Consider the following 25,037-nt stretch of genomic DNA (forward strand, 5'->3'; position numbering starts at 1 on the left):
ATCCCGTTGCATGTACATCTTTATCCATTCATCCATTAATGGACACTTAAGTTGTTTCTGTATCTTGGCTATTGTAAATAATGCTGTAATGAACACAGGGGTGCATATCTTTTCAAGGAGTCAAATTTTTTACATACTCCACTTATTTTTAATTCGCTGGGGATAGTTCACGCCTCCTTCTCTCTGGATAATACTGTTCCACTTTTGATCCAAGGTGATAGTGATCTTATTTTTGCTTGTTCTATATCATTTCTATTCTATATCATCATATTCTATTTATCATTGCTATGTGTTTGGAGCACAGAGAAGAATTAAAATAATAAATTCCTCTCTCTCTTGAGCTGCTGATTTTTTTCTTTTAACAGAAAAGGGAACACAACCTCCTGATATATAATTTTCTACTTAACTGGAAGTTTTCTTCTTTCAAAACTTTTCATATAACTTTATTTCTTACCTTGCTTACAACATTTGGTAGTGATGAAGGAGCTTTCTTCTTTAAACATACTAACCATATTTATCATCTGGAAATGTGTTAGTTTCTGTCTTATCCTATGGAGAAGAAAGAAGAAAACTGCTTATGGTGAAAATATCTGTTGCATAAAAATGTCTTGGGATTGTATTTTGTCAGTAGTTCAATTCAATAGAAATTTAATGAAGATGTTTCATGTACCAGGCATGATCCAGGTTCAGATCACAAACACGAGAGATCAAAAAGCTTCTGTGAGAAAGTGTCATTTTTACTAATATCTGCTTTGAAAATAATGGTCTGATGTACTCCCAGACCAATTCGAGAGGGAAAACAGTTCATTTAACACCTATAATTGACTCCAAGAGAAGTGATCCAGGTTTTGGTGTCAGGCAAAAATATTTATTCTAATTATTTGACAGTGACCCTTTAGACTCAGGGGAATCATAACTACCTTAAGGATTTGTTAAAGTATGAATTTGTTCCAATTAATTGCTGTCACAAGTGGTAAAAATGTGTTCTCTTAATCACTGCATTAGATTGTCAATGGACGATATTACTGATGTTAAAATGTATCTTAACCCTTTGCTTCTAAATAATTATTTTCTGGAATGCCAAGCATTTTTTTTTTTTCATGATTAGATCTTAGCAGGTCACTGTCCTGTTTCAAATTCCTTTAATTCTTTTTTATTGTTTTCAAGGTAAAATCTAAATTTCAAAGCATTGCTCAGCCCTTTGTGATCTGAGCCGCTTGCTCTGTCTGGTCCTCACTCTCTCCCGCAGTAGCTGTTCTTCAGCCTCAGCAGCTGCTTGGGTTTCCCCTAACAGGCTTCCTCCCAGCACTGGATTTTTGCAAATCTAGACTCTCTGCCTGATTTGTACCTCACCTACCATACTCATTCTTCAAGAAACTGACGTTAGGATGCTGCTTTTATTTTTACATTCCCAGCCATCAATAATTCTGGATGCGCCTTAGCTTTATAATAAATGTTTAAGTAATTACTGACTGAATGAATAAAGTTAAGATATCGAGTCAACAAGAGCAAATGATTAAATTTCAAATTGCACTGTTCTAAATGCCTAAAATAAGTGACCTATGACTGAAGCTGTTTCACTTGGCAACAGGTAGTTTTTCTAGAGCGCTTAAGTCGTTTTCTCATAACTCTATGCACACTATACAAAGCAACTAATACATCACATCTATGTAAATATGGATATTACTTGAGAAGTATGTATGTCGATAGCATCAGCTCTGACTCATGTCTTTTCAAGTCTCCTTTAAAAATATCAAAAGTATCTGATCTGAACTTCTTTTTCCATTTCTAAATAAGTCTGTAACAAGATAATACATTTAAAAAGTAAATGTGATAGATTAAGAAAAAGTTAAAAAAACAGAGGCCAAGTGGAAAATGGCTGCCTACAATAGTGGCTATGATCAATGGTTGTGGGCAAAATTCACGCTCCTTTGCTCTGGATAGTTGAATATTCTTAAGTTAAAAGTTCTCAATTTAAGGAATTTCCATATTATATTAAAGTCTAAGCATAGAATATGTAAATTATCTGCCTCTGAATACTTTTGGTAGCTGTCTTATGGTTATATGTGAATTATCTGAGTGGTTAGCCTTTTAAACAAATAAGTACACATGTAATAACATGTACAATGTAAAGTGTTCATAGCATATTGTTCTGTACCTCAGAATCTGAGAAAGTAATAATAGATCTTGTTCACGAAATGAAAGAACTTTCCTACACACTAATAGAAGATCATATTCTTTAACATTTTTCTAATCATCTATTCGGATGTCTTTTAGGCGATTTTTTTCTTTTAAATTTCTGAGATGACTGAATATATAAAGTGGGAGTTTAGAAGAACATTCAGATTAGCAAAAGATAGAACTTTATTTTAAAATAAAAAACTGTGAAATTATGTAGGTTATATTTGGTTATTGCTGTTTGTGTGAATGTTCTATTTTTTAATATAGTTTAAAGCATGAACAAATTATTAATTTTCCCATTAGAATTTTAGGGTAACATTGCTATCCACAGGAAAACACACTTCACACCTGACTGTGGCCAGCTTATTTGCTGCTTGTATTGAAAATCCACTTATTTTGTTGCCTTCTTTTATTATTCACTTTTTGTGTTTTTTTTTTTTTGGTGCAAGTTAGTATTTCTAGTTTAAAATGCATGCACAAGAAAATAAGATTTTACAATTACAACTTCTTGTGCCTTTTTGACAGCTTTTGTGAGGTATTTGAACTTTTGGATGAAAATGGTACTTGGGATATTTGGTGAATGTAATTCATAAAGTCTACTCCTCCAGATCATTTGGATATGTATAAAGATGGTTATAAATGCAAAACATTAGCTTGATATTCTCAACACAGTCAGATCGTAATTAAACTAACATATAGTGTTATTATTCTTTTTGAGCAACTTTTCCTTGTGTTTTAAATTTTTCTTTAGTAATTTTGCAATACTAAAAATCAAGAGGAAAGAAGAGAAATCCAGTCTCCTCTTGCTCCATCGCATTTCATCTAACAAGAAGAAATGGTGGCACTCCAAATAGAAAGGCAGCCGTATGTTGGAAAGAAATATGAGAAACCAAATTGTAAAATTCTTTATTGTAGAGTTCTTTGGCAAAATTGGTCATCAATCATATTTTAAAATAGAATGTGGGCACAGGAAAAATTCAGGGGAAAAGCATTTTTCCACATTATTCTTTTCTGTTTTATTGGTGGCACAGTGCCTTATAGGAATTGTTTATGTTCGTTATAACCACAAAATGCACCACTCTATAAGCAGGACCTCTCTACTTGAACTGGACATACTTTGGATATCAGATAGCAAACTGCCCAGGACTATGTTCAATATCTGCATAGATGAAGAGGATAATGTTTCCTTTGTGAAGATTGAATTCTATTTATTTTTTCATTCATTCATTCATTTAATTATTCAGTCTTCAATACAACAAATAGTTTTAGCTTTTACTCTGTGCCAAGCTTTTTGTTAGGTACTAAGCATTAGAAGGTGAATAAAATACTATACTTTCCTCAAGGAGATCAAATATTCCAATCTCAGTCACTCTCCATCCAAAGGGCTATGCCAAATGTCAAGCAAAAAAGTTACCACAGTTCCAATTATCCATAAAGAGCAAATCATTGTTATTCCCACCGCTTGTCTCGCTTAATCAGCACTCAAGTCTTAAAGCTGTCAGGCAATATTAATTTCAGTGAGATCAAAAGGAGCACAGACCAAAAATCCTGCTTGAATATAAAGAACCCTTGTGTTTTGCTACTCCACTATTGGAAAATGCTTTGTTATTGTTGGAAAATGCATTAACCTCATAGAAAACAAATGTCTCTAGCCATCACGAAACCATACTAGACTGTCCACTAATCCCCACTTTAGGCCATTAATAAAATTAAGAGAAAATGGATAGACGTGAGTTGAAAAGAGCTGAGTTTTCATTTTCTGGTTACTAAAATTAAAAAATATGGTACTTTTATGAAGGACTATTTACAACTTATAGAACTATTTTCAAAGTTTGACTTAAGCTGCGACCATGACAGCCAATGCCAAGATTTTATATTGGGTATATAAAGGACAATGACTTTGGTAGTACTGTAGACTTTTATTTCCCGGCTATAATGCATAAATTTTGGATATTTAACTGAACTTATTGTAAAGTGTTTAGTTTCCCAGAAGAAATGCCTTATCACTACAAAGGATGATCTATCTCCTTTCTTTCCCTTTGCCATTTTTCTTAAAATGCTTTTTGTTGGATTAAAATGATTACATGGCCTGTTTAGTTGTAGTTTAGCATAGTTATACTCCAAAATTGTATAAAATATTTCTTTTAAAAAAGTTGTGCTTTCTCTTTGGGAATCGTGTCAATTCCTAATTTTTTTCTTCTTTTTTGCTGAGGAAGACTGGCCCTAAGCTAACATCTGTGCCTATCTTCCTCTACTTTATATGTGGGATCCCTGCCACAGCACGGCTTGACAAGTGGCACGTAGGTCTGCATCCAGGATTTGAACCTGCGGACCCCAGGCCAGCGAAGCAGAACGTGTGAACTCAACTGCTGCACGACTGGGCTGGCACCAATTCCTAATTATTGCATACAAAGAAAAGAGTAATGATACTTAAAACTGCTGTTCCCAGGGTAGTAAACAGCTTTGGCCAGATATGTAAATCTTTTGGAAAGACTCAAGTAGATAAAAATTTTTTTTAATTAAAGATTATGGGAAGATAGTGAATAGTAACAGACAGAGTAACAACAATGGCCCAATCAAACACCTACAAACAACATATACAAAAAAATTGGGAGACAAGAATTTCTCCTGAACCCCAAAATACAAACTACCAATAGCTACAACGCCATTTACTATCATCATTTGTGTGGAAAGAAGCAGAAAAAGGAATCTGTGCTTCTAATGGCCCTAAGAACAGTAGAACAATAAAATTGCCAATAGGTACTCAATAGAAAGTACAACAGGTCAATCTGCAAGTGCAGAGAAAAGTGGAAGAGGCTTCAGAAGTACATAAATTTCAAGTTAGTGTAAAGAGTGATGATGGATGTCTCACGTTGCTTGAGAGTATGGACTTGAGAAACTGTCAGTCTCCTTTCTAAGACAAAGCCAGGCATTGAGTAGAAATTGCTGAAAGTTGAATATGAACTGAGCAGGGCAGACATAATATGATCAAAAGAAAAAGAAGCTTTGGATAAAAGTATGGCAGTGGGAGTCATATTTCACAAAGCATTACGTCATATTTTAATACTCTTCTTAAAAAGTTACTTGAGAGAGCACTAGAAACATAAAGGTAGAAATTGCCTCAGTCTATTCCTGCCTTTTAAAAGTAGAGAAAAACTCATTTCATTGAAACTACGGTCCACAGAAAAGGATTTCAGTTAAGCCTCATATAAATCTGCTATATGAGAAAAAGAGAATAAGAGCAGATTAACACCTCTGTAGCCAAAGCAGAAAAGCCATGTGTTTTTACATGGTGAAAATTATAAACCAATGTTTCAATAAGACTCACAAATGATCTGCTTGAACAAAAAGGAGACTTGAAAAAAGTGGTAACAAAATTAGAAAAGTACCAGGAATCTAATAAAAAAATAATTTCAGAAATGAAGACTAAACTAGAAGTAACATCAACACAAGTAACACAGCAGCCAGTGCCTTAAGAGATCCATGTAAATAAGGAAATTTTTAAAATTCAAAATAAAGGGCTTAATAAAGTGTTAGAGATAAAAGATAGACAAAGAAGGTCCAATATATGTGTAATAGGAGACCTTGGAGAAGAAAACACGAATAGTTAATAAAGACACATGCTAAAACTTATAATTCAAGAAGACAACAAAAATAAAAGACAACTTGAAAATCCACGTCGAAAGGACATACTGTGTTCTTGGAAATATGGACCTGGTAGAGCCACACTGAGAAATGTTACAGTAAATACTGAACTTTAAAGTGAAAGCCAAGCAGAATCCTTTGGTGTTTAAGCAAAAAAGACCAAGTTAGTAAAAAGCGAAAAAAAAAAATCCTATTGTCACCATTCTTTTTAACATCAAAACCAGAAGTAGACTGAGTAACATATTTAAGATACTCATAGAAAGAAACTATGTGCTTGTGTTTTATATTTAGCCCAATGTTCAGAAATAGTTGTTATTAAATTGGAAATATCAAAATTATTTTTTTCCCAGGTGTTTCCTGAAGAATCTACAAATGGACAAGTTTCACACAAAGGACATGATTAGAGAGGCAATGCAAGATGTTGGATTGAGTTTAAAATACTTGGTATGTCAAAGAAGATTTTTTACGGTAAGCAAGCAAGGGCTTCAAAGATGAGATACAATGAAGCAACATACACAAAGTATTAAAGCAATGTAGGAAAAGAACATATTTTACTCAGTGAGAATACAGCAGGAAATAGCTGGGGAGTTTGGTGCTGAAAGAGCTAAGGCGAGAAGGTCATGTACAGAGCTTAAGATATCAACTGATACACTTCAGATTGATTCAGATCAGGCCTGTCCAATCTACAGTCATCTTTTCAGGATTATTTTGACAACAGCATTAATGTTTATTTCCACTGATGCTAATGATTTCCAAACCTGTGATTCAAGGTTATATCTCTCTCCTGAACTTCAGATCCACATATCCAAAAATTCTATAAACTTCTTCAACTGACTCTTTTACTGTTGTGTCAAACACAACATATTCAAACAATTTATTTTCACATCTTGTCCAATGTTCATTTTCTCCCCAAACATATTTTATTCCTACTTTTTCTAGTCTGGCAAAATACCACATAAGCTTCTACATTTTTTAAGTCAGAAACCTGTTAACAAAGTTTCAAGGGCACGTCCTCTTATGCATTATTTTCTGCATTACAACAAAAAGTCTCCTTCCTAGTTTCATTACCGTCAACAAGTCACCAGAATGAACTTCCTAAAATCAGACGTGATCATGCCCTCCTCTGCTTAAGAGCATTTAACAGTTCCTCGTGATGAGAAGACAGTAGATGGTTTCCTATTTGGTTCGTCTCTATACTTAGCACATAGTTCTCATATTACACTGTATTTCTATCACACTGAAATAAGTACACTTACTCTTTATACATATTTATTTCAAACCAAATCAAGTAATAACTTCAGCACTGGGATTATATTTACAGTACAATACCTATATATTACACCTTATAAGATATCACATGCAAAATTTGAAATTATGAAAAGATGACATCGAAATTGGACAAATCTAAGTAGTTTTTATATAGGTGCTTATTTATATTTATATTTCTGAGTATACTTGAAACATTTTTAAATATACGATTGTAAAAGAACTGTGAATAGAACCACATTAAAGTGATAATGTAATGCAAACATCATTGGTCAGAATTACAACTTCATGGATATTTTTCTGTCTGTGATATTTATCCAACCACGTGAAGCATCATCATTTAACTATTGAGGTCTGTATATCACGATGGTACAGAAGATCCTTTACCTAAATAAGAAGAAACACCTTGCAGCATCCTTTTATACAGTCTTTAAAGAAGAGGCCTTTCTAATAACATAAGAATAATGATAACATAATAATAACATAATAACAATAATAATGATAATTGCAACTACTACTTCCACCACCACTTAGATTACCACCATTTACATACTTATCTCTGATTCATGAGTATTTTGCTCAATAATTTATAGGAGATTGAACATATTTGGGGCTATAAGAAAGAGTTGATTACTGTATGAAATGTGTATGTATATGTTTCTGTGGCCACAATATTGAATTCTGTACATATGCCCACCACACATGGACACCATCACCTCCTATAATCAGCTCTCTCATTAAATGTATATGAAGTTGTAAATGACAAAGTTACTTTAAGCCTATACAACCTCCTGTACAGGCTCTACATTATTTGTTCTTTTGAACTTAGGCAGACAAGTTCCTGTATAAATGTGAACACTGAGAACCATGCAACATTAAGTCCTTGCTGGTCATTAGTATAGTAACTTGAATTTAATTATCTAATTAGCATGGGGGGAAGCTCAATATAGGTCTCTAGGCCTATGTGTTTATTTGAGCAATTTAAGCAACAGACTCAAGTTCATGGGTTTTAGAAGGCATTCATTCTAAAAGACAGATAGTAGGTTCCTCTGTCAGATGCAAGGTCAACGCCTGAGTTGGGTTGGCACCTCTGGGCTCTAGGAGCAAAGTCAATAAGGCAGATTGCTGTTTGGAATAGCTAGAGGCCCTTGTGAGAAAATGTCAGTGTTTGGGTCGTCCTAGAATGCAGTTTTTCCCCTGTTTAACTACAAAAGAAAGCTGATTCTATAGCCAGGAGAAAGGAAAGAACTTTGACATGGAAAAGACAGCGACCACATTTTCCCCACCTCCTTAGATCTACGTCAAGTGGGATGCCCATCCCACAATTGCTTGGTGGGTGTGGTAATAAATGGCACCAACTACCTTCAGTCATGACTCTGCAGCTTCAATTTCAATAAGAAGTTTCCATGCTTTGCTTCAAAATCATCCTTTATAACATAGGAGGAATTATCTTATCTTGAGGGCTTTTTTTCCAAAATGAACTAACAGCACATTTTGTAAACTTACTATACAAAGATGAGAAATAAATGATTATAAAACATAATTTGAATTGTAAAATATTAAATAATTCCAGATATTTACATGTTAGTGGCTAAAAATCAGTGCCAATTTTCTAACGCATATTATTTTATTCTATAAAAGGAGTAAGTCTAAATTGAAGGAATTATACCTTTTTCCCTAATGGAATCATTTTCATTTTTAGTGTGAAAAAGAAATGTGACCTATAAATGTTTCAGATTGTTGAATAAATTTCCCTCCTCTGAAAGGTGATTTCTGGTGAGATTGTGGAAAGTAAATGGGCTTTGGGTTAGCTTGGCCTGGATTTCAATTTGGCTTTACTACTGCTGTTCTCTGTGAGCTAATCAAGAAACGTAAGCTCCCCAAGGATTGGATTCCTCAAAGTATGTGAAATTACTCAGCACATGGCAGGTTTCAAGATTTTTGTCTCTCTTTTTCTTGGTTCTTAGCAAGACAATGAGTATTGGACGACAGAAGAAGGGAAGAATCTGGGTCAGACTGTGAGGTCAGGCGCTGCTTAGGAGAGGAAAACACCAGCAGGAAAAAGCCCTATCAGCCACCCTTGGATACCTGGGCTACCATGAGGACAGACAGAGGGAGAAGAGATGTCTTAACTAATACATGCAAAATAAGTTTCTTTCTGTCTCTCAAGTGATGTGTGAGTAGATGGACAGATCGTCAAATTTGAGGGTCATTTGAGACGATCTGACCGAAAAAAGTTACATAAGTCTTATTTGTGGGGTATGCACGTGTTTGGAAGCTGGCATGTCAGAACAACTGAATGGCCTTCTTAGAGGCCCTGAGCCTTGGTATGAGGTAGGGCTGCTTCACACAGGCTATCTGCTCCAAGGCGAATCCTAGTAGGGTTCATGTATTTAAAGACAGTGGTATTTTTCACTGGCAATTTGCCAGTATACGGTAGGTGTGCGTGTAGTGTTTGTGCTGTGTCTCCACCCACTGCGTGCACCGACCTGTGCATCACGAGAACTCACAGAGCTGGCTGGAAGCTGTGACTCAGTAGTGAAGAGTACCAGCTCTGGGGAAAGAATGTCTGGGGGCGAATCCGGACTTTGCAACTTATTAGCTTAGCCACGTTATATAGCTTTTCCAGGATCTCAATTCCCTCATCTTTAAAATCAGGAATAATAGCAATCTCTTTCTCACAGGGACATTTGGAGGAAGTTCAGTGTGAAATCAGTGTATAGGTCATCTAAATTTGGTCATCTTTCTGCCATATGTGATCTGAGTCCTTTAGCAATTACAGCAGAACTATATTCGAATAAGTAACTTTATAGTCTCTTCTTGTATGCTGAACAGAACTGATTCATTTCACACATAATTTACAACTTCTTATAGAGCTTCTTCAATACGAATCCCCAAACATGTTGGACAAAGAAAAGATGGACATTTTTGTTTGGTTGGTTGTGTGTTTTCCACTGATTTTTTCATACTGTATTTTCAACTTCTCAGTCACATAGGCTATATTAAAGGTCTGTACCAAGCACCCTGTTGTGAATGAAAAACCATTTTTATAGTTGCCATCACAATAGAAAACCCCTATTTGCATTTAAAGTAATTTTAATGTCCTTTCAATATAAAATTATAATGATAGATCACTTTAAAGTAACACATTTCTCTTAAAGAGACAAAATAGGAAAATAAAGTGGTAATAATGTGTTTAATTTATAAGTACATCCTAGAAATACAACTTATTTCATCTTGTTACTATCAGACACAATAAAAATGTAATATATTTTTAACAGATGCCAATTATCAACAAATCCCATTTATCTCCAATTTATTCATTTGTCACATGGGTGAAGTTCCTTTTCTTCTAAATTGGGATGATCGAATAGAACAATATAAACAAACAATTAGAAGATTAATTTGCTATATCCCTCCCCCAAATGTAAAACATATTGTATACTCATATATTCAATGCCTAGGTTATCAATAAACTGTAGGCAGAAGTTGTATATAATGATGAGAAATAAGATAAGACATATTCCTTTGTAATTCTCAAGTCCTGCTTTTTCTTCGTTTTCCCACATCATTCAACTCACTAAGGATTTACTGCTTAGCACTTGAAAAGAAATATAATATTTTAGATATAAAATGAATAAAGCAAATTCTCTACCCTCAAGGAATTTGCAACAGAAAAAGCAAGATACATTAATATATCACTGAAATGCACGGCAACCCAATGAATACACCTAATTCAATGACGATGTCATAAAAGGTTTGATAACCAAATGCTGTGGGAGAGCAGAGGAAGAACTAGTGACCACTGAGCCTGATGGTGGCCGGAGAAGAACAGAAAAAGGACCAGAGAAAAGTGAGCACTTTTCCCGTCCAGAGACGATTAAGCAGGACGCCTCCTGTGGAAGAGAGGTGGGCGTTCCACATGGACATGTGCAAAGGCAAAGAGGTGGAACTATTTGGGGAGATAAACAGGATTGGGTTGAAAAGAACATAGAACGTAAGACAAGAATTAATGAGAAAAAAATTTAGAATAGAAAATTGAGGCCGCATTGTCAGAAACTTTACATATCATGGAGGCTTTAGGGAGCCATTGCATAACTTAACAAGGAGTGTGGTGATCAGAATTTTATTTTAAAAAACAAAAGCAAAACAGTTAATAAACTGAGGGCATTGGGAGGCCGAGTTGGAAAAGAGCAGAATGCAGACACAAATGGATGAAGCGTCAATGTTGGGAATGTCTCCATTTGACTGACTTGCTGTATTGAGGAACACATTTGTGTATTTTAAAGGGAGCTTGATGTTCCTGAATTACTATTATTCATTTAAGCTGGAGCTTGATGTTCCTGAATTACTATTATTCATTTAAGCTAGAGTCACTAGAGTTTTATGCATCCAAGTACAGATATATAGACAATACAGACACAATGAAAGTTATCAGTATTGTATAAGTAGATTCTTCCATTCTTCAGTCTCTTGTAGATTTCTTAAGACGTTAAAAGCACTCAGTGCATTCTATATAATATAACATAATAATGATTCTTAAATCCATGTAAGCTTCAAGGAAAATTCAACACATATATTCTTAACTCATTGACAACTAACTCACAAACCGTGGTTTTGTTAGAGTTAGTGTTCAGAAATATTTCTCAAATTTCTATAGTTAGATTTTAAAAATTATTTAAATGCAACTCCCCAGCAAAAAAAAAAAAAATTAAAAATATAAAGCAATTTTTGAAGGAGCAAAAAGAGCATATTTTACTATGGGAAGATTTAATTTAATTCAAACCCTTAGATCCATGAAGTTTAAGTGACATCAAACTTGGCATTAAGTGTCTTTGAATCCTTACTCACTGCAATCCAGGAAAGTTGCTTTAGAACTAGACTAAAAGCAGAAATTGTTTGAGATAGGTTTTTCTTTCCTTTATGTAGGAAAATAATAATATCTGGAATAACATGCTCCCAATGTTCAAATTATGTTTCCAATCTTAGCATTAAAAGTTATTAAAGAGGCTGGCCCGATGGCACGGTGATTAAGTTCTCATGTTCTGCTTCTGTGGCCCGGGGTTCACTGGTTCGCACCCCAGGTGTGGACCTACACACTGCTTGGCAAGCTGTGCTGTGGCAGGTGTCCCACATATCAAGTAGAGGAAGATGGGCATGGATGTTAGCTGAGGGCCAGTCTTCCTCAGCAAAAAAGAGGAGGATTGGTGGCAGATATTAGCTCAGGTCCAATCTACCTCAAAAAAACCGAAGTTATTAAAAAGTGAAAGTTAATGTAATGATTTTGAAAGGAAGAATAAACACTGCTGCAGAAATATGGGTAAAATGGAAATATAAAATATTTTAATGGAGAAAGAAAAAGCTTCTAAATGAAACACAAATCTCGTATTTAGACAGCAAAATTATTAAGAATTTGGCATAAAATAGTTCACAAAATCACATGCACAAGTATTTTGTACATTGATAAGATTTTCCACTGAATTATTTAGCAAATCAGTTTGTTTTAAAGTAAACATGAGTCTAAAATTTCAGGTGTAGATATAGCAAGACATACAAAACATTTTGTAGTAAACTGGCTTAATTCAAACAAAATAGACTGATTTTCAAAATTTGAGTTTCTGTTGTCAAGTGAATAGTTTTGATTCTCTTCAAAAGTTTCAATTTTCTTACGCCATTTTATTCACATATTTATTCATTCATCCACTGATTCAAAAGCTATATGTGAATCCTTTATTATCTGCCAGGTATCGCACAACTCACCAAAACAATGGTGAACAGGACAAGGTCAGACTTTGCCTTCACAGATTTTCAGTCAAGTAAGAAGACAGCCTGGCATTTAACAGGGAGGAAACAGCATAGATGAGCATATTGTGACACAAATATTTACAGAATGGAGAGAAGTTGGACGGGATTAAGTACAGCTTGTGAAGGAGACCAGTAAGATATGAAACTGAAAAGCTAAAGCTAGAGTAATTCATTCATATTAACTGAGGGGACCTTATATCTTGAGCACTGTGTGTGGTCTAGACTAGGAAATAATTTTTACCTCTCAACCCAGGGTGTGCATGCATGGGCACACCTGCAAACACAAGCTCATGTAAATCTCTAATGAAAATAACTATTTGTGACTTAAAATTTACTTTGATCTGTTTCAGCTTTAGTTTAATACATTATTTTTTCATTAAAAGAAAAAATTGGTGGTCCTGACCCATTTCATTGATATCAAAATTTGGAAAGGGCAGTGTGGAAAACCCTGGATAGATAATTAAGAATGACAAGAAAATCCTTAATTTTTTGATTAAGAGAGTAGGGAATGATGAGGGAAATGTATCAAGCTTGGCTCTAATGCATTTTGCTTCTTAAAATGAGATAGCAAATACTAACATTTCCTGAGTAGACTAGGGTTTGGAATGAATTTATGAGTTTGGTTGTGAACAAGTTGAGTTTGAGCTTAGAGCTATTCAAGGATATGTGCCAAGTGTTCAGTTCGATTCATAGGGTCCAGGGCTCAGTGCAATGGCCTAGTGTGTAGATTTGATTTATGAGTCATCTGCATGGACGCAGTCATTGTTCTGTAGCCAGGGATGCATCATCTAGGAAGAGACTACAGAATAAGAGGAGAGGCCTAAGCTCTGAGAAGCTCCAGAGTGTTAATGGCTGCTTGGATCTGAAGAGACCCGAAGGAGGCAGGGAATGAGCATCTAAAGGGACAGAAGAAAAATGAGGCAGAAATTGTGTCAATAAAATCCATGGCAGAAGAAAGTGCTTCAGCAAGGAAGGGTGTCTATTCAGTTAAATGACAAGGAGGTCATCGGTGGCATTGCAGTACAGTAGAAAGGTGAAAGCCAGACTGTAGTGTGCTGAGCAGTGAGTGTATGGGAAGAAAAAGAAGGAAGCAAAACCAAGTCTTCTGAGATCTGGCTGTGGAGTGGAAGAGAGCAATGAGGTAGGAGACAGTTGGGAATAGACTGTAGAAAGCCTTGTGTGTTTTGTAGGGAAATTGGAATTTTTTCATCATCATTGAGAGATCACAAGTTTTTACACAGGAGGGTGGTGGAATTGTTTGTGCGTTACAGATAACTGACTTTGGCAAGAGTGTGTGAGGCGGGGGCGCCATGTGTGGAGCGAGGCTGGCAGCAGGGCAGCTGTTTCGGAGTCTATGCCATAATCCAGGTAAGAGAGGGCAGTAGCTGACATATGTCAGAGTGAAGCAAACTGAAAATTTGAACTTCTTTCTCATGCTTTGTTCTCACATGCTTATATCAAATCAGTTTCTTCATTTCCATTTTATCTAAGAAGCCAAATTTTTTAAAAATCCCTATAGAGGAGACTCTGTTCCCTAAGGGCTTTTAAAATAAAATATAATATTCTCAGTAAAGTAATTGTGGAAAGAAGGAAGAGGTTTTAAAAAGAACTAGTGCGGAATAAAAATAATTAACTTTCAAAACTCAAGGCAGGAAAACAGCTGAGAGGTTCTCAATCTACTCAAGATTTAAGGTCATTTCCCATTAGTGAGTCATTTACTGAAGGAACAAAATTATGATTCTCACATTTAAGTACATTTAATAATTAATCTTATCTACCCTATAAATTATGACAATAATGCTTTTTTTTAAATTGACACAGAAAGCAAATGAGACTTCTTAAGATACTCTATATATTACTCATTTTAAAAAACAGTGGAGCAACTAAACCCATAGTCTCGATAAAATCAAGCTTTCCTATTTGATGAAAGTGTGAAAACTTTGAAGTGATTAACCATAATACACTATAAAAAAAATCCACTACAACTATGTGTTTTCTGGGGTTTTTTTCTCCCTTTACCTTTCCCCTAGACAATTTTCCATAATAGGAGGACATGTCAAAAACACTTTTGAAAATTGACAGTGTTTTAGAATTAATGAACAACGTTCTAGAAATATAAATTTGACTTAGCTAAAGGGAATAAAAATAAAATTTTCAAGACAGGTCCAAATGATCTAGAATATAGTTAAAATAAATACAGCAGAGAGAATAAATGCACAAACTATGGTTTAAAGTATGACAGTTATTGTGTATTTACTGATTTTACCTTCTTAAAACAAATATATGATGCCAACTCTTGTCAACAAGGCATTGGAATTCCATTGCAGTAGTGGACGTGGATTTAAAGTGTTATATTATTCAGAGACAAAAGTAATTTAAGAATAAGGGGAGGTGTGATGGAAAGGGAATAGATTTTGTGTGTTTTTTTGTGCTTAATGGCTAAAATATTGAAATGAATTTTGATTAAAGCAATCTCCTGCCTCCCTCAGGAGTCATTAAAAATGAAAGAAATGGATCATGTGGCAGCAGATGCTGGAATGTTTGGAAGGTTCTGCTGCTGATGGACAGCTGTGAAGTTGGCAGGAGAAAAAGAATTAAGCGGCTGGACGAATTTGTATTGTTAATATGACTAAATGTTCATTTTTATATATTTGTTTGAATTTTCTATATACTTTTGCTTGTATATTTTGAAAGAGTGGAAGATGGATCCTAAAACCAGTGAACTTGGTCATGTTGAAATTACACACTTCTGTTTATGTTTATTACATTAAAAAAATGAATTCCTGCCATATAGTATAAAAATGGGATACCACAAAAGGGTTGAAAAAAGTAACACTCTCCCAATTACAGAACAGATTCTTAGAGGCAATTACTTTTAAATATTTCTATTATTAGTATTTTGTTATTATCTTCAAATTACAAAAATATCACTATTTATGGATGTTCATATATTCCTGTTCCAATAGATAAGAATTTTGTTTATTAAAACACCTCAATTTATCCTCTCTCTACTCCTATATTTTGATTGCTATGTCACTGATTTTAGTTCCTGTAATGGATACCTTTGTAATTACGTGGATAACTGTGGATGATTTTGTACCTTTAAAGTTCACTTCATCAGCCTTCCACAGCGTCTTTTGATTTGCTGCTTTTTATGATGAAAACATGAACTTTTTGAGTGTAACCTCTGCCTCTACTCAATTCTACTTCCAAAACTCTGTCATATCCTATTTCTGTTCCATAACTAAAAGTAAATTCTTCATCCTGATTCTAAACGTTGGCAGCCAATAAATAGTGTTTACATAATTATGGCCAGGAGCCAAACAGTGTGCTATTGCTATCATTCCTTCTTTCAGTTCTGCTGTTCTGACCCTTATGCAGTACACAAAAACTGGTATTTCTAACATCAAAGAAAATTATATTTCCCTTACATCCTTGTCTATCAATTATTTATAATAAGCCACATTCTATTTTGTTTCATACTTAGATTATATCTTTCTTGGACATGTTTTTGTTTTTCCTGGAATTTGAGATTGCTTTCTATTTTTCTTATTGAGATACAAAATCAATACCACATCCATTTCCAACATCTTCCAAGTTCTTACAAATTCTAACCTTCTTTGTACCATACTTTTCTCTTATACTGAAAACATTCTTCTTAGAAACAACTGAGGGCCGGCTCCGTGGCCGAGTGGTTAAGTACGCGCGCTCTGCTGCCGCGGCCCAGGGTTCAGATCCTGGGCGCGGACATGGCACTGCTTGTCAGGCCACGTTAAGGCGGCATCCCACATCCCACAACTAGAAGGACCTGCAACTAAGATGTACAACTGTGTATGGGGGGGGGTTGGGGAGATAAAGCAGAGAAAAAAAAATTGGCAACAGTTGTTAGCCCAGGTGCCAATCCTTGAAAAAAAAAAAAAAGAATATTAAAAAAAAAAAAGAAAGAAAAAAAGAAACAACTGGCTTCCAGTCAAAATTTAGAAAGATCAGGGCTGGCCTGGTGGCGCAGCGGTTAAGTTCATATGTCGCAGCCTGGTGTTTGTTGGTTCAGATCCCGTGTCCGGACATGGCACCGCTTGGCACGCCATGCTGTGGTAGGCGTTCCACGTATAAAGTAGAGGAAGATGGGCACAGATGTTAGCTCAGGGACAGTCTTCTTCAGCAAAAAGAGGCAAATTGGCGGCAGATGTTAGCTCAGGGTTAATCTTCCTCAAAAAAATTTTTAAAAAGTTAAAAAAAAGAAATTTGGAAAAATCAATTGTAGGTCTCCTGCATGGCTAAGGATTTTTTTAATTGAACTCTTAGAAAAGTCCGGCATTTCTTGTATCCAACATCTTTTTCTTTCCTGTTTTCCACCCCTGTTTTGCCAGAGTACAACTTCAAAACCTTCCTCATTGAGGATGCCTGTAAGATAAAATTTGTGAATCTTTTATCTAAAAAAGTATATCCATACTCATACTTAATTCATATTTTGGCTAAAAATATAATTTCAGTTTCTTAAATGTATCCCTTCATCCTTTAAGAAATTCTGTCCTCTGTGTTCTCTGATCTATTGCTATTATGAAAAAAATTGGATGCAAGATTTGTTCTTGTTTCTTTGTAGAAGTTGTTTTGTTTTTCTTTATGAAACTTTTTGAATCTTGTTTTGATATATTCAATACTTTAATAATTAGTAATAATTTTTTCAGGTATAGGTCTTTCTAAAATTCTTACTAAATGACACTTAGAGGGTCCTTAAATATGAAAACATATTTAAAATAATCTGCCCTATTTCAGTTTTGGAAAAATTTCTTCCATTATTTCTTTGAAAATTTCCTTCTATTGCTTTTTCTCATTTTCTCGAAAACTAGCTGGTCAGATATTGAGTTTCCTGGATTAACACTTTAAGTCTTTAGCTTAAGTTCTTGGAGAGATCCTCAGTTTTATCTTCTCAGTGTTCTACTGATTTTGAATTTAATCAATCACACCTAAAAATTTTTTTTCTAAGGGCTGGCCCCGTGGCCAAGTGGTTAAGTTCACGCGCTCTGCTGCAGGTGGCCCAGTGTTTCGTTGGTTCGAATCCTGGGCGCCGAGATGGCACTGCTCATCAAGCCACGCTGAGGCAGCGTCCCACATGCCACAACTAGAAGGACCCACAGTAAAGAATATACAACTATGTACCGGGGCTTTTGGGGAGAAAAAGGAAACAGTAAAATGTTAAAAAAAAATTTTTTTTCTAAGACTCTAAGACTTTTTTTCATATAGTTTTCTTTTGGTTGTTTCTTATTATTGATTTTTCTTTCTTCACATAATAGTTACTGAAGCTTTCTAAGGAAGGGTGAAGTTTTATCGATTTTTTTTTAATGTCCTTTTCCTTTCCACGAGTACTTTCTTCTTTCGAGGCCAGTTTTATCTCGGTCTCTATCTTTCATCATGTGGGCTTTCTTCAAATATCTAGTTGTCTTTATTTGTTCTTTTCTATTTTATATTGAGAGATTAGAATGACAGACAAGAAGTTTGGAAATGGTCAAAAAATACTTTTGGGGCCGGCCCGGTGGTGCAGCAGTTAAGTTCACACGTTGCACTTCAGAGGTCCACAGTTCACTGTTTCAGATCCTGGGTGTGGACCTACACACTGCTTGCCAAGCCATGCTCTGGCAGGCATCCAACATATAAAGTAGAGGAAGATGAGCGTGGATGTTAGCTCAGGGCAAGTCTTCATCAGGAAAAAAGGAGGATTAGCAGCAGATGTTAGCTCAGGGCTAATCTTCCTCAAAATAAATAAATAAATATATAAACTTTAGTATGAGTGAACAAGAAGCTGGCCTTTTGCCTACAGGTTCTTACAAATGTCATAATCATTAGTGCTTTATTTTAGGATGATAGTATCCATCGTAGGTGCCCTAATTTTCCCAAACTCTTTGGCAGTTTTCTATAGAGAACAACTCTCCAGTGTGCTGCCTGTGGATATGCTCCTGGTCTGCTCTAGGAGTTGCAAAGAGGCATGAATTGACAGGGCATCTATGATTTCCTCTCTATTTTAAAGGAACTAATTTATCATTTAATTTTTCACCTTATCTTCACTCCCACCCTCTGTTCTCTCCAAGTCCCATTTAACGTGTAGACTTGTCTCTGTATCCCCACATCTTGTGTTACAGATTTGGCATTTTCTGTCTGATTCAATCATCTCTATCCTTTTATCTACTTTTCACCTTCTCCAAGGATGCCTTCTTTCTTGTTTTTTGTTTGTTTCTTTGTTATTATGGATTTATAACTTTTATTAATTTACTATCACTTTAATAGTGTCTCAGAAGAGGTGAGGAAAATGTATATGCTGAGTCAGACAACTTGAACCGGAACACCTCAACTCTAGTTATTTGGGGCATTTTCTTTAAACATTATTTTAATCTTATAATGTCTTTGTATACCTGGTTATACTGATATCTTAAGTTCACCTGAGAGCAAAATTACAATCTGTTCTCAGTAGACTCTATTCACTCAACCACATCTTACTCACTTGTTATATTTAGCCTGCTTCAACTTTAGCTTTTACTTGTAGAACTTTGGAAGAGAGACAGGCATTTCAAACCAGGCGATGCTGGGCAAGGTGATATTCTCAGCTAATTCCTAGGAACGCACTGTAGTCCTCCTGTGGCCTGGAGGTAAGTCATTGCCCGGCTGCAGGGCCCTCTCGCACTCCTCAGTGAAACATGTTCCAGGAGAATTAGGTTTCCAGACAACAGCAGTTATGCACAGAGGTGATGGTCCAGAACTGGAATCTAATTGCTCGTGGCAGCATGGTTGACAGTGGAGGAGACACCATCAGTGGTGTTTTTACCACATTCACATAAGCCTACCTCAGTGGCTGTCAGCCTTGGAAGACATATTACCCTTTTAGACTGGCCCTTATCCAGCTTGAATCATCTGCCCCAGAAGGAAATGAGGGAGGCTTTGTGGACACAGATAGTCAGATTGCCTTCCTCTCCTGGCTGGTTCCTTAAGGTAACATATGTTAAACACATTTATTGAAGTTGTAAATAAGTAAGCAAGTGCACACACAGGGCTTCATCTCCATCCCTCCTCCTCCACCTCTTTCTCATGAAGGGAGAGTTGCATGCACAGAAGTGTGTGGTTGGATGGAGGCCCAGAAATCTGGAAAGTGTATTATGTGGGATCCCCACGGAGAAGCACTTGGCAGCCAGCAGCTCTGGCTCTGGGTTTCCACACACCATCAATCTGGTGCCTGGCAGTCACTGCTCCCCTCCTCACCTCACCTCATGCAGAGAGCAGACACAGCGCAACTATTTGTCTCACGTTGCAGCAGCCAAGCCATTTGAGGAAGGGAAGAAAAGGGGAAAGGAAGGACGACAGGGTAGAGAAACAGAGCCACCTTCTAACAGCCTTTACAACTCCATTTTACTGTCAGATTTCTCATTATCAGCTTTGACAAAGACATTTGGATAGAGATGGTGGGAAGAAGAAACCAGAGTTAACTCATAGTGGCAGGGCAGCATCTTGACCAGCCTTAGGGAATCATTTCACAGCAGATCTAAGTGAAACTTCAGGCATGCTCAGAAAGAAGGGTGGGTTTGGGAAACAGTGCCTGAGGCTACTTTGCAAGTTAGAGCAGGAGCTGAGTCCTTCACTAAATCCTTGTGGGTCTGATTCACACCCTTCATACAGAATAGGAAACTGAGGCATGCAGAGGTCAATTCAGCCATAAAAATCACACAGATTACCAGAACCAGTAGCATATATGTTAGGCATCTTGTTGTCACAATAAAGTGCATGTGTTTTCTCAGACTTCTGAAGTTGGCTTGATATTTTCAAGAAAGCAGTGAGGAAAATAGTATTTCTACAGAAAAAGACTTTTCTCAGACTACGTGATTTCTACTGTTTGAAAATTTCTTACTTCTGGCTTTTCCAGAAGAGTGCTCTGTATGCTTGTGTCTTTTTGACCACTACTCAACAGTGGCAGGAAAACAGCAGACTATGACTCAAAGGTCTTGAGGACATCTAAACTGTCGCTCCCGCTTGCTTCAACTTTGACCTTAACCACAAGGTCTCATATTTTCTCGCAATAGAAAAGGACCTAAACTTCCTTGATCAGTTTTTCTCTATCTGGTCTAAGGTCTGAGGCCTGAATCATAGTTGACCAGTGAGTAAATTTATTTGTCAGCCCTAATGAGTGCAAATTATAATAGTAAGAAAATTTGTAATGAATGTCAGACACTTCCAATAAAGAAGGATAAACATTTCTATATTCTTCAATTTACTTTACTCATACAGGAGGATTGTGTCTGAGAATTAAATATTTTCAGTGACCATAAGGAATACACAAAAGCATCGATTTGTCCCTGAAAAAAAATATCTTCTCATGTAAATGTATGCTGAAATCCGTTTTTCACTAAAACTCTTGTGTTTGTGCTTTCTGGACACAGCCTATGAGTGTTTGTTCTATCCTCAAAATGCTCACGACGCCCGCTCAGGTATTGCAACTCTTCCATGGATGCAAAGCCCACCTTCGAGAGTGAGTCTCTAATTTTATATTGATAGACTTGGGTAAAATTTCACTGTTAGCAGAAAACAGCTTTATTCAGCCCATAGTTATTTAGTATCTCATGAGTTTAGGAGAATTGCAATACCTGATTTAAAGATATAAATGCTTGACTCCCTGAGCTCACAGTGTCTTTGGTTTCCAAGAATATTATAGAAGGTTTATTATACTTTCAAGCTTGGCAGTGCTTTATGCACAGGAGCTTTGAAACTGGCAGTGGATCTGGAGCTAATGAAACTGAAGACTAACACATAGCAGGAAATGGTTCACTGGTTGGAAGCTTCATTTATTCCAAAGAAAAAAGCATGTTATTGTGAAAAGGTTAGAAAAGGTTAGAGCAATTCTAAAAATCTTATCTTCCACATACACATAAAATGGGAATGAAAATTACTTAACTTTTAAGGGGAAAAAATCATTTAACCAGTAAGCCTGTTTTATTTCTTTGATAAAGATATTTTAACACATTTCATAGTGCTTTACACTGAAACAATCACAGTCTGAATGTTTTGCCTAATCAACTAAAGACAGTAAAACATTTCATTCTTTATTATCAAAGGGTCAAGGAGATTAGCAGTTTAAAAATGATGAAATATTTACTTATTCCCAATAAAATTATTATAGCTGTTCCCTTAAATCCTAGTTTTATATCCTCTTTTCCACTAACTTTTCAAAATCTGATCCTCTGTTAATGCTCATCACATTAATTTTCTTAATTGATTTCTAGTTAAGGGGAGAGTATTTTTAAAGCCTAATTCAAAAGAATCCCACTCCCCCTCATCATATGCGTTGGGTCTTACAAAAATCAGACTCAAGGAGCATGACTGAAAATAATTTCCTTCTTTTGTTGTTAGGGGTCGGGTCGGGGGGAGCTTGCAAAGCAAATTAAAAATAAAAAATAAATAAATCCCAGCTCTGCCATGTTTTCTCTTGGGAATACATAATTATTACTAAAATCTATGCCAGAATATTTTATTACAGATAATTCTGTGTGCTTGATTCCAATCAATGAAATCTTTGAGGTCAAAGGTCATGTTCCCTTTTGTTTCTAAATGACTAACACCAACATAAAGGATGTTGTGTTTTCATTCCTCAGTGACTAGCCACTGGTGTTTTCCTGACTGAATACATGTGTGAATTGATTTACCTCTGTCACCCAAAACAAAAGTGTATTCAGCCCATAAATATTTGCTGACTTTATTATATATTGGTGCTCTTGCAGGTTTCTGTTAAATCAGCAATACTAGAATTAACTTCAGAGTACATTCTGGGTTTGGTTCAAACACCCAGAAGTTCACTCCTTCTATGAAACCTGCCTGCTGGCCTCATAAAGTCAGTGTGGCAGTCATAAGAAAAGACTTGAATGGGTTCCCTCACAACATGGTGTTTTTATCACTATTTTTGAAATTTCTACCTCTAATCATTTCCATTTTAGAGAACAATAAAAAGAAAACTTATATTCCTATTCTATGAAGGTTAATGATTAGAAGTAACACGGGAAGTTTTTCCTTTATCCCTAATTTCATTTAGGGATCTTCTAAGAGTGTACCCTAGAATTATTCACTCTTCTTATTATTAGGTTAAATAGTTCATTTTATTTGCAGTGGTTGAATTTTCCAAGCACAGTTTTATTCCCTGGCTAATTGTTGAGCTGAGCACAGAGAAGATAAATAACATCCAGTTTGATCGATATGCAGGTGTGAGCTTTGGTCTATAGAAATACTTGGTTTAATTTGGCAGGACTGGTTCCTTTTGTGGAGGATCTGGTAAAGAAAATTGGACTCTTTCCTCAGCTCCATTTGATAGCCTTTGTTAAAAACAAAATATTCAGTTATTGAGCCTTTGAGCTTTACATTGAATGTTTATAGAATGGTGAATTCTAAGTGACACAGAGAAGGAGTCTTGTGATGTATTGAAAGAATTTAAATTGCTTTTACTGAGTTGTTGTGAAGCCTGTGGACTATAAAACTTCAGTGGTGAAATTTGTACCTAATATGGTGATATTTTTACCAAATTTGTGTATTGAGAGTGTGAAAATAAAGACAAAAGGGATTCCCATGAGGAGAGGGTTGTAACAGCACAGCGTTAGCACCCAAATTCACCATTTGGCCAAGGAATCACTCTCAGAGCTGTGTATGTATCACTGTACCCTTGTAAACCTCAGGTTCAGCAGTCATATGGGTGTATTTAGAGCCTTTTTAAGATTTAATGTCAAGGCAACAAGAAAACTGCGCAACAACTATAAGGAACGCAGTTTACGTCAAGTTTTACGTCCCGTCTGCCGTAACTAGACCTGGTGGTCCTCAGCCAGTTAGACTCATGAACTTTTGAATTTTTGAATCCTTTTTTTTGGATCCTTTTGAACTTCCGTTGGAAGATGAGATTTAACATTTTAGCCTTAGACCAGCCTCAGTGCCCAAAAAGATCAACTTTTCAGAGTTGGAATCAGAAATAAATGTGATTTATTTATTTCTCATTCAGTTATTCATTCTTTTATCTATTCAACTCGTATTTATTGAATATGTGAACATTAATGACAGATACTGGGATAGGCATATATAGATGAATAACATACCATCTTTCTTCCACGTGATTAAATTCTAGGGAATAGAAATATAACAATATAGAGGGATAAATAAAATGAAATACATGAGATGTTTTACCTAATTTGTTTTACGTGCTCCAGGAGGTCTTTTCTAATGGTGGTAATATTTGAGATTATTTTTGAAAAATATGTGGAGATTTTTCAGGCTTTCAAGTGTACAGGGACATTTTTGACAGAGGGAAAAGTATTTACTGGGTATGTAGTAGTGTTTAACAGTTACTGGTCCTCAGTCTTAAACATCCTTAGTGGTACCCGTACAGCTCCTTTTCCTGTCTTTTTCTTCAATCCTCCTCTGCTTCATTTGTGGCTCTTGCTCATTTCCAGTTTCACTACTCATTATTTTGTAAATTCTTACTAGACAAGCTTGTGAATTCAACTTGCTTGCTGATTACTTATAAATATCCATCTCAACCAGGTACCGTTCCTGAGTAAGAAGACGTGTTTATTCAATTTTCACAGCATGTTTACTGGTTCTTTAAAGATAGAAACATCTCTATTTCCTTGCAAAGCACTTCATGCAGGGCTGTCGATTCATAAGTGCTAAACTGATATTTATCGAACAAATAGGCGCACCAAACTTATCCCTTTTCTATTGTTTTCTCTCTAACTGTTGTCTTTACTTTGGTTCATTGTTCTGGGTAAATTCTTAGAGAAGATCAGCTATTTCTGAGTTAGTATTTTGTTTCCTATGTGACATAGAGCCAGCACAAGGTCCTTGATGTTACCAGAGACAAAAGCACTTTAACCCCCCCAGTTTTCCAAACCTTTTGAGATGTATATTGAGATGTAACATAGAAGGATAATGTCAAGACATACAATCAATTGAATACGAAATAGTGCAAATAAAGAAACATAGAAAAAAAAGAAGGAATCGGAAGAAATAACTTCCCTACCTTCTCCACATGAATCTACAAATGATTAACATTATAATTTTTCCTTTTTATTTTAGTGTTCACACAGAAAAATAGTAAGATGGTAAACTAATTTATTGACATCTTTTGA

At 35.7% G+C, this 25,037-nt stretch overlaps 1 long non-coding RNA gene across 1 annotated transcript; it reads left to right on the forward strand.

The window, feature by feature from the left end:
* The first annotated feature begins 13,717 nt into the window (after positions 1 to 13,717).
* Positions 13,718 to 16,189, forward strand: LOC139042521 (uncharacterized). Its single transcript, XR_011499311.1, has 3 exons — positions 13,718 to 14,038; positions 14,169 to 14,265; positions 15,387 to 16,189. It is a non-coding gene; the product is annotated as an uncharacterized lncRNA (long non-coding RNA).
* Positions 16,190 to 25,037: the final 8,848 nt, after the last annotated feature.

The sequence above is a fragment of the Equus asinus genome, chromosome 29 (assembly GCF_041296235.1).
Source record: "Equus asinus isolate D_3611 breed Donkey chromosome 29, EquAss-T2T_v2, whole genome shotgun sequence".
In the NCBI taxonomy this organism is placed as follows: domain Eukaryota; kingdom Metazoa; phylum Chordata; class Mammalia; order Perissodactyla; family Equidae; genus Equus; species Equus asinus.